The 13,747-nt window shown below is 48.1% G+C and overlaps 11 non-coding genes across 11 annotated transcripts; all 11 read left to right on the top strand.

Moving 5' to 3' along the window:
* Positions 1-702: 702 nt before the first annotated feature.
* Positions 703-784, top strand: TRNAL-UAG (transfer RNA leucine (anticodon UAG)). Its single transcript has one exon. It is a non-coding gene; the product is annotated as a tRNA-Leu (tRNA).
* Positions 785-1,928: 1,144 nt separating this feature from the next.
* TRNAL-UAG (transfer RNA leucine (anticodon UAG)) lies at positions 1,929-2,010 on the top strand. The gene has a single exon. It is a non-coding gene; the product is annotated as a tRNA-Leu (tRNA).
* A 1,144-nt stretch (positions 2,011-3,154) lies between these two features.
* TRNAL-UAG (transfer RNA leucine (anticodon UAG)) lies at positions 3,155-3,236 on the top strand. The gene has a single exon. It is a non-coding gene; the product is annotated as a tRNA-Leu (tRNA).
* Positions 3,237-4,380: 1,144 nt separating this feature from the next.
* Positions 4,381-4,462, top strand: TRNAL-UAG (transfer RNA leucine (anticodon UAG)). Its single transcript has one exon. It is a non-coding gene; the product is annotated as a tRNA-Leu (tRNA).
* Positions 4,463-5,606: 1,144 nt separating this feature from the next.
* TRNAL-UAG (transfer RNA leucine (anticodon UAG)) lies at positions 5,607-5,688 on the top strand. Its single transcript has one exon. It is a non-coding gene; the product is annotated as a tRNA-Leu (tRNA).
* Positions 5,689-6,832: 1,144 nt separating this feature from the next.
* TRNAL-UAG (transfer RNA leucine (anticodon UAG)) lies at positions 6,833-6,914 on the top strand. The gene has a single exon. It is a non-coding gene; the product is annotated as a tRNA-Leu (tRNA).
* A 1,144-nt stretch (positions 6,915-8,058) lies between these two features.
* Positions 8,059-8,140, top strand: TRNAL-UAG (transfer RNA leucine (anticodon UAG)). Its single transcript has one exon. It is a non-coding gene; the product is annotated as a tRNA-Leu (tRNA).
* Positions 8,141-9,284: 1,144 nt separating this feature from the next.
* Positions 9,285-9,366, top strand: TRNAL-UAG (transfer RNA leucine (anticodon UAG)). Its single transcript has one exon. It is a non-coding gene; the product is annotated as a tRNA-Leu (tRNA).
* Positions 9,367-10,510: 1,144 nt separating this feature from the next.
* TRNAL-UAG (transfer RNA leucine (anticodon UAG)) lies at positions 10,511-10,592 on the top strand. The gene has a single exon. It is a non-coding gene; the product is annotated as a tRNA-Leu (tRNA).
* Positions 10,593-11,736: 1,144 nt separating this feature from the next.
* TRNAL-UAG (transfer RNA leucine (anticodon UAG)) lies at positions 11,737-11,818 on the top strand. The gene has a single exon. It is a non-coding gene; the product is annotated as a tRNA-Leu (tRNA).
* Positions 11,819-12,962: 1,144 nt separating this feature from the next.
* TRNAL-UAG (transfer RNA leucine (anticodon UAG)) lies at positions 12,963-13,044 on the top strand. Its single transcript has one exon. It is a non-coding gene; the product is annotated as a tRNA-Leu (tRNA).
* The last annotated feature ends 703 nt before the right edge of the window (positions 13,045-13,747 follow it).

The raw sequence follows: 13,747 nt of genomic DNA on the forward strand, positions 1-13,747 counted from the left end.
GTATGCACTAGCAGCGAGAACAAAATCCCACATGTGAGGACAATAGGCGTCTTTCATTTAGGGCTAGTGTTAGGCTAAGAGTTTGCAGTAGCTCCTTGGGTCGAGTTAGGGGTCGAATGAGACAAAGCTAAGATTTGCGTTACGGCTGGGGTTGGTCCAGTAAGGATCCCACACACCATGGACCATCGGCGGAGGCCCCGGGTAGGCTTACACTGCGGGCTAATGGTGGACTTCTTTAAAAACGTGAGCACTAAATGGGGCGGGATGTTGACTGAAAGAATGCAGCTAGCTACAGAAATATGCAGAAATAAAGAAAAACACATCTCATTGCATGCCTTTAAAGAGCTTACTCTCCCTACCGGCAATGTTCCTGAACCTTCGCTTCCCAAACATTTTTAGAACCAAAAAAAACCTAGAAAAGATCTGACCTCCCTCACCGGGAATTGAACTCAAGACTGCTGGATGGAGGGGTGCTGACATTGACCACTAGGCTACCAGACTGCTGTTGAACAGAGCACTCCCGAAAGGTGACATTTCAATTTCAGGCTGACAAGTGTGCTTTATTGTTCAGTTCGGGCTTTGCACAGCCAGTGCTAGAATTCAATCCAAGTTCATGCTTTGCTTTGATTTTGAATTAATGGCCAAACCAGCCAATCCCTAAAAAAATACAGGTCTCAGAGGCTCTCGTTTCAGTACCAGCAGGGTAGCGTGGCCGAGCGGTCTAAGGCGCTGGATTTAGGCTCCAGTCTCTTTGGAGGCGTGGGTTCGAATCCCACCGCTGCCAATAGCTGTTTCTTTTTTATCTTCATGCCACGTGTACAGACAGGACAATTGGGAGCCAGGGAATGGCATGTGTTTATGAATTCTTGCTTTTCTGAACACCCAGACTGAAAGCACACATCTGACTCGTGTGCGTTTTCACCAAAAAAGGGTAAAGCATAAATCACTGTTCACTGAAAACGGACATGCGTTCACGATCCTGTCAATAAACACGTGCTTGGCAGGGCCACAAATCTGCCGACACGATGCCCTAATGAATGCACATCTCTTTGCCTTGGTAGTTGCTCCTTTTTGCAGCGCCTTTTCCTGCTGCATCACAAAAACTCAGTTCAAGACACTTGGCTCCATCCAGTGGAGCTCCTATGCCCAGCTTAGAAACCCCCAGGCACGAGATTGCAAGGTCCCTGGTAATTCTCCCACTCCTGGACACGTCGGAACCAAGTTTCGTATGCACTAGCAGCGAGAACAAAATCCCACATGTGAGGACAATAGGCGTCTTTCATTTAGGGCTAGTGTTAGGCTAAGAGTTTGCAGTAGCTCCTTGGGTCGAGTTAGGGGTCGAATGAGACAAAGCTAAGATTTGCGTTACGGCTGGGGTTGGTCCAGTAAGGATCCCACACACCATGGACCATCGGCGGAGGCCCCGGGTAGGCTTACACTGCGGGCTAATGGTGGACTTCTTTAAAAACGTGAGCACTAAATGGGGCGGGATGTTGACTGAAAGAATGCAGCTAGCTACAGAAATATGCAGAAATAAAGAAAAACACATCTCATTGCATGCCTTTAAAGAGCTTACTCTCCCTACCGGCAATGTTCCTGAACCTTCGCTTCCCAAACATTTTTAGAACCAAAAAAAACCTAGAAAAGATCTGACCTCCCTCACCGGGAATTGAACTCAGGACTGCTGGATGGAGGGGTGCTGACATTGACCACTAGGCTACCAGACTGCTGTCGAACAGAGCACTCCCGAAAGGTGACATTTCAATTTCAGGCTGACAAGTGTGCTTTATTGTTCAGTTCGGGCTTTGCACAGCCAGTGCTAGAATTCAATCCAAGTTCATGCTTTGCTTTGATTTTGAATTAATGGCCAAACCAGCCAATCCCTAAAAAAATACAGGTCTCAGAGGCTCTCGTTTCAGTACCAGCAGGGTAGCGTGGCCGAGCGGTCTAAGGCGCTGGATTTAGGCTCCAGTCTCTTTGGAGGCGTGGGTTCGAATCCCACCGCTGCCAATAGCTGTTTCTTTTTTATCTTCATGCCACGTGTACAGACAGGACAATTGGGAGCCAGGGAATGGCATGTGTTTATGAATTCTTGCTTTTCTGAACACCCAGACTGAAAGCACACATCTGACTCGTGTGCGTTTTCACCAAAAAAGGGTAAAGCATAAATCACTGTTCACTGAAAACGGACATGCGTTCACGATCCTGTCAATAAACACGTTCAGGGCAGGGCCACAAATCTGCCGACACGATGCCCTAATGAATGCACATCTCTTTGCCTTGGTAGTTGCTCCTTTTTGCAGCGCCTTTTCCTGCTGCATCACAAAAACTCAGTTCAAGACACTTGGCTCCATCCAGTGGAGCTCCTATGCCCAGCTTAGAAACCCCCAGGCACGAGATTGCAAGGTCCCTGGTAATTCTCCCACTCCTGGACACGTCGGAACCAAGTTTCGTATGCACTAGCAGCGAGAACAAAATCCCACATGTGAGGACAATAGGCGTCTTTCATTTAGGGCTAGTGTTAGGCTAAGAGTTTGCAGTAGCTCCTTGGGTCGAGTTAGGGGTCGAATGAGACAAAGCTAAGATTTGCGTTACGGCTGGGGTTGGTCCAGTAAGGATCCCACACACCATGGACCATCGGCGGAGGCCCCGGGTAGGCTTACACTGCGGGCTAATGGTGGACTTCTTTAAAAACGTGAGCACTAAATGGGGCGGGATGTTGACTGAAAGAATGCAGCTAGCTACAGAAATATGCAGAAATAAAGAAAAACACATCTCATTGCATGCCTTTAAAGAGCTTACTCTCCCTACCGGCAATGTTCCTGAACCTTCGCTTCCCAAACATTTTTAGAACCAAAAAAAACCTAGAAAAGATCTGACCTCCCTCACCGGGAATTGAACTCAAGACTGCTGGATGGAGGGGTGCTGACATTGACCACTAGGCTACCAGACTGCTGTTGAACAGAGCACTCCCGAAAGGTGACATTTCAATTTCAGGCTGACAAGTGTGCTTTATTGTTCAGTTCGGGCTTTGCACAGCCAGTGCTAGAATTCAATCCAAGTTCATGCTTTGCTTTGATTTTGAATTAATGGCCAAACCAGCCAATCCCTAAAAAAATACAGGTCTCAGAGGCCCTCGTTTCAGTACCAGCAGGGTAGCGTGGCCGAGCGGTCTAAGGCGCTGGATTTAGGCTCCAGTCTCTTTGGAGGCGTGGGTTCGAATCCCACCGCTGCCAATAGCTGTTTCTTTTTTATCTTCATGCCACGTGTACAGACAGGACAATTGGGAGCCAGGGAATGGCATGTGTTTATGAATTCTTGCTTTTCTGAACACCCAGACTGAAAGCACACATCTGACTCGTGTGCGTTTTCACCAAAAAAGGGTAAAGCATAAATCACTGTTCACTGAAAACGGACATGCGTTCACGATCCTGTCAATAAACACGTGCTTGGCAGGGCCACAAATCTGCCGACACGATGCCCTAATGAATGCACATCTCTTTGCCTTGGTAGTTGCTCCTTTTTGCAGCGCCTTTTCCTGCTGCATCACAAAAACTCAGTTCAAGACACTTGGCTCCATCCAGTGGAGCTCCTATGCCCAGCTTAGAAACCCCCAGGCACGAGATTGCAAGGTCCCTGGTAATTCTCCCACTCCTGGACACGTCGGAACCAAGTTTCGTATGCACTAGCAGCGAGAACAAAATCCCACATGTGAGGACAATAGGCGTCTTTCATTTAGGGCTAGTGTTAGGCTAAGAGTTTGCAGTAGCTCCTTGGGTCGAGTTAGGGGTCGAATGAGACAAAGCTAAGATTTGCGTTACGGCTGGGGTTGGTCCAGTAAGGATCCCACACACCATGGACCATCGGCGGAGGCCCCGGGTAGGCTTACACTGCGGGCTAATGGTGGACTTCTTTAAAAACGTGAGCACTAAATGGGGCGGGATGTTGACTGAAAGAATGCAGCTAGCTACAGAAATATGCAGAAATAAAGAAAAACACATCTCATTGCATGCCTTTAAAGAGCTTACTCTCCCTACCGGCAATGTTCCTGAACCTTCGCTTCCCAAACATTTTTAGAACCAAAAAAAACCTAGAAAAGATCTGACCTCCCTCACCGGGAATTGAACTCAAGACTGCTGGATGGAGGGGTGCTGACATTGACCACTAGGCTACCAGACTGCTGTTGAACAGAGCACTCCCGAAAGGTGACATTTCAATTTCAGGCTGACAAGTGTGCTTTATTGTTCAGTTCGGGCTTTGCACAGCCAGTGCTAGAATTCAATCCAAGTTCATGCTTTGCTTTGATTTTGAATTAATGGCCAAACCAGCCAATCCCTAAAAAAATACAGGTCTCAGAGGCTCTCGTTTCAGTACCAGCAGGGTAGCGTGGCCGAGCGGTCTAAGGCGCTGGATTTAGGCTCCAGTCTCTTTGGAGGCGTGGGTTCGAATCCCACCGCTGCCAATAGCTGTTTCTTTTTTATCTTCATGCCACGTGTACAGACAGGACAATTGGGAGCCAGGGAATGGCATGTGTTTATGAATTCTTGCTTTTCTGAACACCCAGACTGAAAGCACACATCTGACTCGTGTGCGTTTTCACCAAAAAAGGGTAAAGCATAAATCACTGTTCACTGAAAACGGACATGCGTTCACGATCCTGTCAATAAACACGTGCTTGGCAGGGCCACAAATCTGCCGACACGATGCCCTAATGAATGCACATCTCTTTGCCTTGGTAGTTGCTCCTTTTTGCAGCGCCTTTTCCTGCTGCATCACAAAAACTCAGTTCAAGACACTTGGCTCCATCCAGTGGAGCTCCTATGCCCAGCTTAGAAACCCCCAGGCACGAGATTGCAAGGTCCCTGGTAATTCTCCCACTCCTGGACACGTCGGAACCAAGTTTCGTATGCACTAGCAGCGAGAACAAAATCCCACATGTGAGGACAATAGGCGTCTTTCATTTAGGGCTAGTGTTAGGCTAAGAGTTTGCAGTAGCTCCTTGGGTCGAGTTAGGGGTCGAATGAGACAAAGCTAAGATTTGCGTTACGGCTGGGGTTGGTCCAGTAAGGATCCCACACACCATGGACCATCGGCGGAGGCCCCGGGTAGGCTTACACTGCGGGCTAATGGTGGACTTCTTTAAAAACGTGAGCACTAAATGGGGCGGGATGTTGACTGAAAGAATGCAGCTAGCTACAGAAATATGCAGAAATAAAGAAAAACACATCTCATTGCATGCCTTTAAAGAGCTTACTCTCCCTACCGGCAATGTTCCTGAACCTTCGCTTCCCAAACATTTTTAGAACCAAAAAAAACCTAGAAAAGATCTGACCTCCCTCACCGGGAATTGAACTCAAGACTGCTGGATGGAGGGGTGCTGACATTGACCACTAGGCTACCAGACTGCTGTTGAACAGAGCACTCCCGAAAGGTGACATTTCAATTTCAGGCTGACAAGTGTGCTTTATTGTTCAGTTCGGGCTTTGCACAGCCAGTGCTAGAATTCAATCCAAGTTCATGCTTTGCTTTGATTTTGAATTAATGGCCAAACCAGCCAATCCCTAAAAAAATACAGGTCTCAGAGGCTCTCGTTTCAGTACCAGCAGGGTAGCGTGGCCGAGCGGTCTAAGGCGCTGGATTTAGGCTCCAGTCTCTTTGGAGGCGTGGGTTCGAATCCCACCGCTGCCAATAGCTGTTTCTTTTTTATCTTCATGCCACGTGTACAGACAGGACAATTGGGAGCCAGGGAATGGCATGTGTTTATGAATTCTTGCTTTTCTGAACACCCAGACTGAAAGCACACATCTGACTCGTGTGCGTTTTCACCAAAAAAGGGTAAAGCATAAATCACTGTTCACTGAAAACGGACATGCGTTCACGATCCTGTCAATAAACACGTGCTTGGCAGGGCCACAAATCTGCCGACACGATGCCCTAATGAATGCACATCTCTTTGCCTTGGTAGTTGCTCCTTTTTGCAGCGCCTTTTCCTGCTGCATCACAAAAACTCAGTTCAAGACACTTGGCTCCATCCAGTGGAGCTCCTATGCCCAGCTTAGAAACCCCCAGGCACGAGATTGCAAGGTCCCTGGTAATTCTCCCACTCCTGGACACGTCGGAACCAAGTTTCGTATGCACTAGCAGCGAGAACAAAATCCCACATGTGAGGACAATAGGCGTCTTTCATTTAGGGCTAGTGTTAGGCTAAGAGTTTGCAGTAGCTCCTTGGGTCGAGTTAGGGGTCGAATGAGACAAAGCTAAGATTTGCGTTACGGCTGGGGTTGGTCCAGTAAGGATCCCACACACCATGGACCATCGGCGGAGGCCCCGGGTAGGCTTACACTGCGGGCTAATGGTGGACTTCTTTAAAAACGTGAGCACTAAATGGGGCGGGATGTTGACTGAAAGAATGCAGCTAGCTACAGAAATATGCAGAAATAAAGAAAAACACATCTCATTGCATGCCTTTAAAGAGCTTACTCTCCCTACCGGCAATGTTCCTGAACCTTCGCTTCCCAAACATTTTTAGAACCAAAAAAAACCTAGAAAAGATCTGACCTCCCTCACCGGGAATTGAACTCAGGACTGCTGGATGGAGGGGTGCTGACATTGACCACTAGGCTACCAGACTGCTGTCGAACAGAGCACTCCCGAAAGGTGACATTTCAATTTCAGGCTGACAAGTGTGCTTTATTGTTCAGTTCGGGCTTTGCACAGCCAGTGCTAGAATTCAATCCAAGTTCATGCTTTGCTTTGATTTTGAATTAATGGCCAAACCAGCCAATCCCTAAAAAAATACAGGTCTCAGAGGCTCTCGTTTCAGTACCAGCAGGGTAGCGTGGCCGAGCGGTCTAAGGCGCTGGATTTAGGCTCCAGTCTCTTTGGAGGCGTGGGTTCGAATCCCACCGCTGCCAATAGCTGTTTCTTTTTTATCTTCATGCCACGTGTACAGACAGGACAATTGGGAGCCAGGGAATGGCATGTGTTTATGAATTCTTGCTTTTCTGAACACCCAGACTGAAAGCACACATCTGACTCGTGTGCGTTTTCACCAAAAAAGGGTAAAGCATAAATCACTGTTCACTGAAAACGGACATGCGTTCACGATCCTGTCAATAAACACGTTCAGGGCAGGGCCACAAATCTGCCGACACGATGCCCTAATGAATGCACATCTCTTTGCCTTGGTAGTTGCTCCTTTTTGCAGCGCCTTTTCCTGCTGCATCACAAAAACTCAGTTCAAGACACTTGGCTCCATCCAGTGGAGCTCCTATGCCCAGCTTAGAAACCCCCAGGCACGAGATTGCAAGGTCCCTGGTAATTCTCCCACTCCTGGACACGTCGGAACCAAGTTTCGTATGCACTAGCAGCGAGAACAAAATCCCACATGTGAGGACAATAGGCGTCTTTCATTTAGGGCTAGTGTTAGGCTAAGAGTTTGCAGTAGCTCCTTGGGTCGAGTTAGGGGTCGAATGAGACAAAGCTAAGATTTGCGTTACGGCTGGGGTTGGTCCAGTAAGGATCCCACACACCATGGACCATCGGCGGAGGCCCCGGGTAGGCTTACACTGCGGGCTAATGGTGGACTTCTTTAAAAACGTGAGCACTAAATGGGGCGGGATGTTGACTGAAAGAATGCAGCTAGCTACAGAAATATGCAGAAATAAAGAAAAACACATCTCATTGCATGCCTTTAAAGAGCTTACTCTCCCTACCGGCAATGTTCCTGAACCTTCGCTTCCCAAACATTTTTAGAACCAAAAAAAACCTAGAAAAGATCTGACCTCCCTCACCGGGAATTGAACTCAAGACTGCTGGATGGAGGGGTGCTGACATTGACCACTAGGCTACCAGACTGCTGTTGAACAGAGCACTCCCGAAAGGTGACATTTCAATTTCAGGCTGACAAGTGTGCTTTATTGTTCAGTTCGGGCTTTGCACAGCCAGTGCTAGAATTCAATCCAAGTTCATGCTTTGCTTTGATTTTGAATTAATGGCCAAACCAGCCAATCCCTAAAAAAATACAGGTCTCAGAGGCCCTCGTTTCAGTACCAGCAGGGTAGCGTGGCCGAGCGGTCTAAGGCGCTGGATTTAGGCTCCAGTCTCTTTGGAGGCGTGGGTTCGAATCCCACCGCTGCCAATAGCTGTTTCTTTTTTATCTTCATGCCACGTGTACAGACAGGACAATTGGGAGCCAGGGAATGGCATGTGTTTATGAATTCTTGCTTTTCTGAACACCCAGACTGAAAGCACACATCTGACTCGTGTGCGTTTTCACCAAAAAAGGGTAAAGCATAAATCACTGTTCACTGAAAACGGACATGCGTTCACGATCCTGTCAATAAACACGTGCTTGGCAGGGCCACAAATCTGCCGACACGATGCCCTAATGAATGCACATCTCTTTGCCTTGGTAGTTGCTCCTTTTTGCAGCGCCTTTTCCTGCTGCATCACAAAAACTCAGTTCAAGACACTTGGCTCCATCCAGTGGAGCTCCTATGCCCAGCTTAGAAACCCCCAGGCACGAGATTGCAAGGTCCCTGGTAATTCTCCCACTCCTGGACACGTCGGAACCAAGTTTCGTATGCACTAGCAGCGAGAACAAAATCCCACATGTGAGGACAATAGGCGTCTTTCATTTAGGGCTAGTGTTAGGCTAAGAGTTTGCAGTAGCTCCTTGGGTCGAGTTAGGGGTCGAATGAGACAAAGCTAAGATTTGCGTTACGGCTGGGGTTGGTCCAGTAAGGATCCCACACACCATGGACCATCGGCGGAGGCCCCGGGTAGGCTTACACTGCGGGCTAATGGTGGACTTCTTTAAAAACGTGAGCACTAAATGGGGCGGGATGTTGACTGAAAGAATGCAGCTAGCTACAGAAATATGCAGAAATAAAGAAAAACACATCTCATTGCATGCCTTTAAAGAGCTTACTCTCCCTACCGGCAATGTTCCTGAACCTTCGCTTCCCAAACATTTTTAGAACCAAAAAAAACCTAGAAAAGATCTGACCTCCCTCACCGGGAATTGAACTCAGGACTGCTGGATGGAGGGGTGCTGACATTGACCACTAGGCTACCAGACTGCTGTCGAACAGAGCACTCCCGAAAGGTGACATTTCAATTTCAGGCTGACAAGTGTGCTTTATTGTTCAGTTCGGGCTTTGCACAGCCAGTGCTAGAATTCAATCCAAGTTCATGCTTTGCTTTGATTTTGAATTAATGGCCAAACCAGCCAATCCCTAAAAAAATACAGGTCTCAGAGGCTCTCGTTTCAGTACCAGCAGGGTAGCGTGGCCGAGCGGTCTAAGGCGCTGGATTTAGGCTCCAGTCTCTTTGGAGGCGTGGGTTCGAATCCCACCGCTGCCAATAGCTGTTTCTTTTTTATCTTCATGCCACGTGTACAGACAGGACAATTGGGAGCCAGGGAATGGCATGTGTTTATGAATTCTTGCTTTTCTGAACACCCAGACTGAAAGCACACATCTGACTCGTGTGCGTTTTCACCAAAAAAGGGTAAAGCATAAATCACTGTTCACTGAAAACGGACATGCGTTCACGATCCTGTCAATAAACACGTTCAGGGCAGGGCCACAAATCTGCCGACACGATGCCCTAATGAATGCACATCTCTTTGCCTTGGTAGTTGCTCCTTTTTGCAGCGCCTTTTCCTGCTGCATCACAAAAACTCAGTTCAAGACACTTGGCTCCATCCAGTGGAGCTCCTATGCCCAGCTTAGAAACCCCCAGGCACGAGATTGCAAGGTCCCTGGTAATTCTCCCACTCCTGGACACGTCGGAACCAAGTTTCGTATGCACTAGCAGCGAGAACAAAATCCCACATGTGAGGACAATAGGCGTCTTTCATTTAGGGCTAGTGTTAGGCTAAGAGTTTGCAGTAGCTCCTTGGGTCGAGTTAGGGGTCGAATGAGACAAAGCTAAGATTTGCGTTACGGCTGGGGTTGGTCCAGTAAGGATCCCACACACCATGGACCATCGGCGGAGGCCCCGGGTAGGCTTACACTGCGGGCTAATGGTGGACTTCTTTAAAAACGTGAGCACTAAATGGGGCGGGATGTTGACTGAAAGAATGCAGCTAGCTACAGAAATATGCAGAAATAAAGAAAAACACATCTCATTGCATGCCTTTAAAGAGCTTACTCTCCCTACCGGCAATGTTCCTGAACCTTCGCTTCCCAAACATTTTTAGAACCAAAAAAAACCTAGAAAAGATCTGACCTCCCTCACCGGGAATTGAACTCAGGACTGCTGGATGGAGGGGTGCTGACATTGACCACTAGGCTACCAGACTGCTGTCGAACAGAGCACTCCCGAAAGGTGACATTTCAATTTCAGGCTGACAAGTGTGCTTTATTGTTCAGTTCGGGCTTTGCACAGCCAGTGCTAGAATTCAATCCAAGTTCATGCTTTGCTTTGATTTTGAATTAATGGCCAAACCAGCCAATCCCTAAAAAAATACAGGTCTCAGAGGCTCTCGTTTCAGTACCAGCAGGGTAGCGTGGCCGAGCGGTCTAAGGCGCTGGATTTAGGCTCCAGTCTCTTTGGAGGCGTGGGTTCGAATCCCACCGCTGCCAATAGCTGTTTCTTTTTTATCTTCATGCCACGTGTACAGACAGGACAATTGGGAGCCAGGGAATGGCATGTGTTTATGAATTCTTGCTTTTCTGAACACCCAGACTGAAAGCACACATCTGACTCGTGTGCGTTTTCACCAAAAAAGGGTAAAGCATAAATCACTGTTCACTGAAAACGGACATGCGTTCACGATCCTGTCAATAAACACGTTCAGGGCAGGGCCACAAATCTGCCGACACGATGCCCTAATGAATGCACATCTCTTTGCCTTGGTAGTTGCTCCTTTTTGCAGCGCCTTTTCCTGCTGCATCACAAAAACTCAGTTCAAGACACTTGGCTCCATCCAGTGGAGCTCCTATGCCCAGCTTAGAAACCCCCAGGCACGAGATTGCAAGGTCCCTGGTAATTCTCCCACTCCTGGACACGTCGGAACCAAGTTTCGTATGCACTAGCAGCGAGAACAAAATCCCACATGTGAGGACAATAGGCGTCTTTCATTTAGGGCTAGTGTTAGGCTAAGAGTTTGCAGTAGCTCCTTGGGTCGAGTTAGGGGTCGAATGAGACAAAGCTAAGATTTGCGTTACGGCTGGGGTTGGTCCAGTAAGGATCCCACACACCATGGACCATCGGCGGAGGCCCCGGGTAGGCTTACACTGCGGGCTAATGGTGGACTTCTTTAAAAACGTGAGCACTAAATGGGGCGGGATGTTGACTGAAAGAATGCAGCTAGCTACAGAAATATGCAGAAATAAAGAAAAACACATCTCATTGCATGCCTTTAAAGAGCTTACTCTCCCTACCGGCAATGTTCCTGAACCTTCGCTTCCCAAACATTTTTAGAACCAAAAAAAACCTAGAAAAGATCTGACCTCCCTCACCGGGAATTGAACTCAAGACTGCTGGATGGAGGGGTGCTGACATTGACCACTAGGCTACCAGACTGCTGTTGAACAGAGCACTCCCGAAAGGTGACATTTCAATTTCAGGCTGACAAGTGTGCTTTATTGTTCAGTTCGGGCTTTGCACAGCCAGTGCTAGAATTCAATCCAAGTTCATGCTTTGCTTTGATTTTGAATTAATGGCCAAACCAGCCAATCCCTAAAAAAATACAGGTCTCAGAGGCCCTCGTTTCAGTACCAGCAGGGTAGCGTGGCCGAGCGGTCTAAGGCGCTGGATTTAGGCTCCAGTCTCTTTGGAGGCGTGGGTTCGAATCCCACCGCTGCCAATAGCTGTTTCTTTTTTATCTTCATGCCACGTGTACAGACAGGACAATTGGGAGCCAGGGAATGGCATGTGTTTATGAATTCTTGCTTTTCTGAACACCCAGACTGAAAGCACACATCTGACTCGTGTGCGTTTTCACCAAAAAAGGGTAAAGCATAAATCACTGTTCACTGAAAACGGACATGCGTTCACGATCCTGTCAATAAACACGTGCTTGGCAGGGCCACAAATCTGCCGACACGATGCCCTAATGAATGCACATCTCTTTGCCTTGGTAGTTGCTCCTTTTTGCAGCGCCTTTTCCTGCTGCATCACAAAAACTCAGTTCAAGACACTTGGCTCCATCCAGTGGAGCTCCTATGCCCAGCTTAGAAACCCCCAGGCACGAGATTGCAAGGTCCCTGGTAATTCTCCCACTCCTGGACACGTCGGAACCAAGTTTCGTATGCACTAGCAGCGAGAACAAAATCCCACATGTGAGGACAATAGGCGTCTTTCATTTAGGGCTAGTGTTAGGCTAAGAGTTTGCAGTAGCTCCTTGGGTCGAGTTAGGGGTCGAATGAGACAAAGCTAAGATTTGCGTTACGGCTGGGGTTGGTCCAGTAAGGATCCCACACACCATGGACCATCGGCGGAGGCCCCGGGTAGGCTTACACTGCGGGCTAATGGTGGACTTCTTTAAAAACGTGAGCACTAAATGGGGCGGGATGTTGACTGAAAGAATGCAGCTAGCTACAGAAATATGCAGAAATAAAGAAAAACACATCTCATTGCATGCCTTTAAAGAGCTTACTCTCCCTACCGGCAATGTTCCTGAACCTTCGCTTCCCAAACATTTTTAGAACCAAAAAAAACCTAGAAAAGATCTGACCTCCCTCACCGGGAATTGAACTCAAGACTGCTGGATGGAGGGGTGCTGACATTGACCACTAGGCTACCAGACTGCTGTTGAACAGAGCACTCCCGAAAGGTGACATTTCAATTTCAGGCTGACAAGTGTGCTTTATTGTTCAGTTCGGGCTTTGCACAGCCAGTGCTAGAATTCAATCCAAGTTCATGCTTTGCTTTGATTTTGAATTAATGGCCAAACCAGCCAATCCCTAAAAAAATACAGGTCTCAGAGGCTCTCGTTTCAGTACCAGCAGGGTAGCGTGGCCGAGCGGTCTAAGGCGCTGGATTTAGGCTCCAGTCTCTTTGGAGGCGTGGGTTCGAATCCCACCGCTGCCAATAGCTGTTTCTTTTTTATCTTCATGCCACGTGTACAGACAGGACAATTGGGAGCCAGGGAATGGCATGTGTTTATGAATTCTTGCTTTTCTGAACACCCAGACTGAAAGCACACATCTGACTCGTGTGCGTTTTCACCAAAAAAGGGTAAAGCATAAATCACTGTTCACTGAAAACGGACATGCGTTCACGATCCTGTCAATAAACACGTGCTTGGCAGGGCCACAAATCTGCCGACACGATGCCCTAATGAATGCACATCTCTTTGCCTTGGTAGTTGCTCCTTTTTGCAGCGCCTTTTCCTGCTGCATCACAAAAACTCAGTTCAAGACACTTGGCTCCATCCAGTGGAGCTCCTATGCCCAGCTTAGAAACCCCCAGGCACGAGATTGCAAGGTCCCTGGTAATTCTCCCACTCCTGGACACGTCGGAACCAAGTTTCGTATGCACTAGCAGCGAGAACAAAATCCCACATGTGAGGACAATAGGCGTCTTTCATTTAGGGCTAGTGTTAGGCTAAGAGTTTGCAGTAGCTCCTTGGGTCGAGTTAGGGGTCGAATGAGACAAAGCTAAGATTTGCGTTACGGCTGGGGTTGGTCCAGTAAGGATCCCACACACCATGGACCATCGGCGGAGGCCCCGGGTAGGCTTACACTGCGGGCTAATGGTGGACTTCTTTAAAAACGTGAGCACTAAATGGGGC

The sequence above is a fragment of the Ambystoma mexicanum genome, chromosome 1p (genome assembly GCF_040938575.1).
Source record: "Ambystoma mexicanum isolate Mex_15411 chromosome 1p, UKY_AmexF1_1, whole genome shotgun sequence".
Taxonomy (NCBI): Eukaryota; Metazoa; Chordata; class Amphibia; order Caudata; family Ambystomatidae; genus Ambystoma; species Ambystoma mexicanum.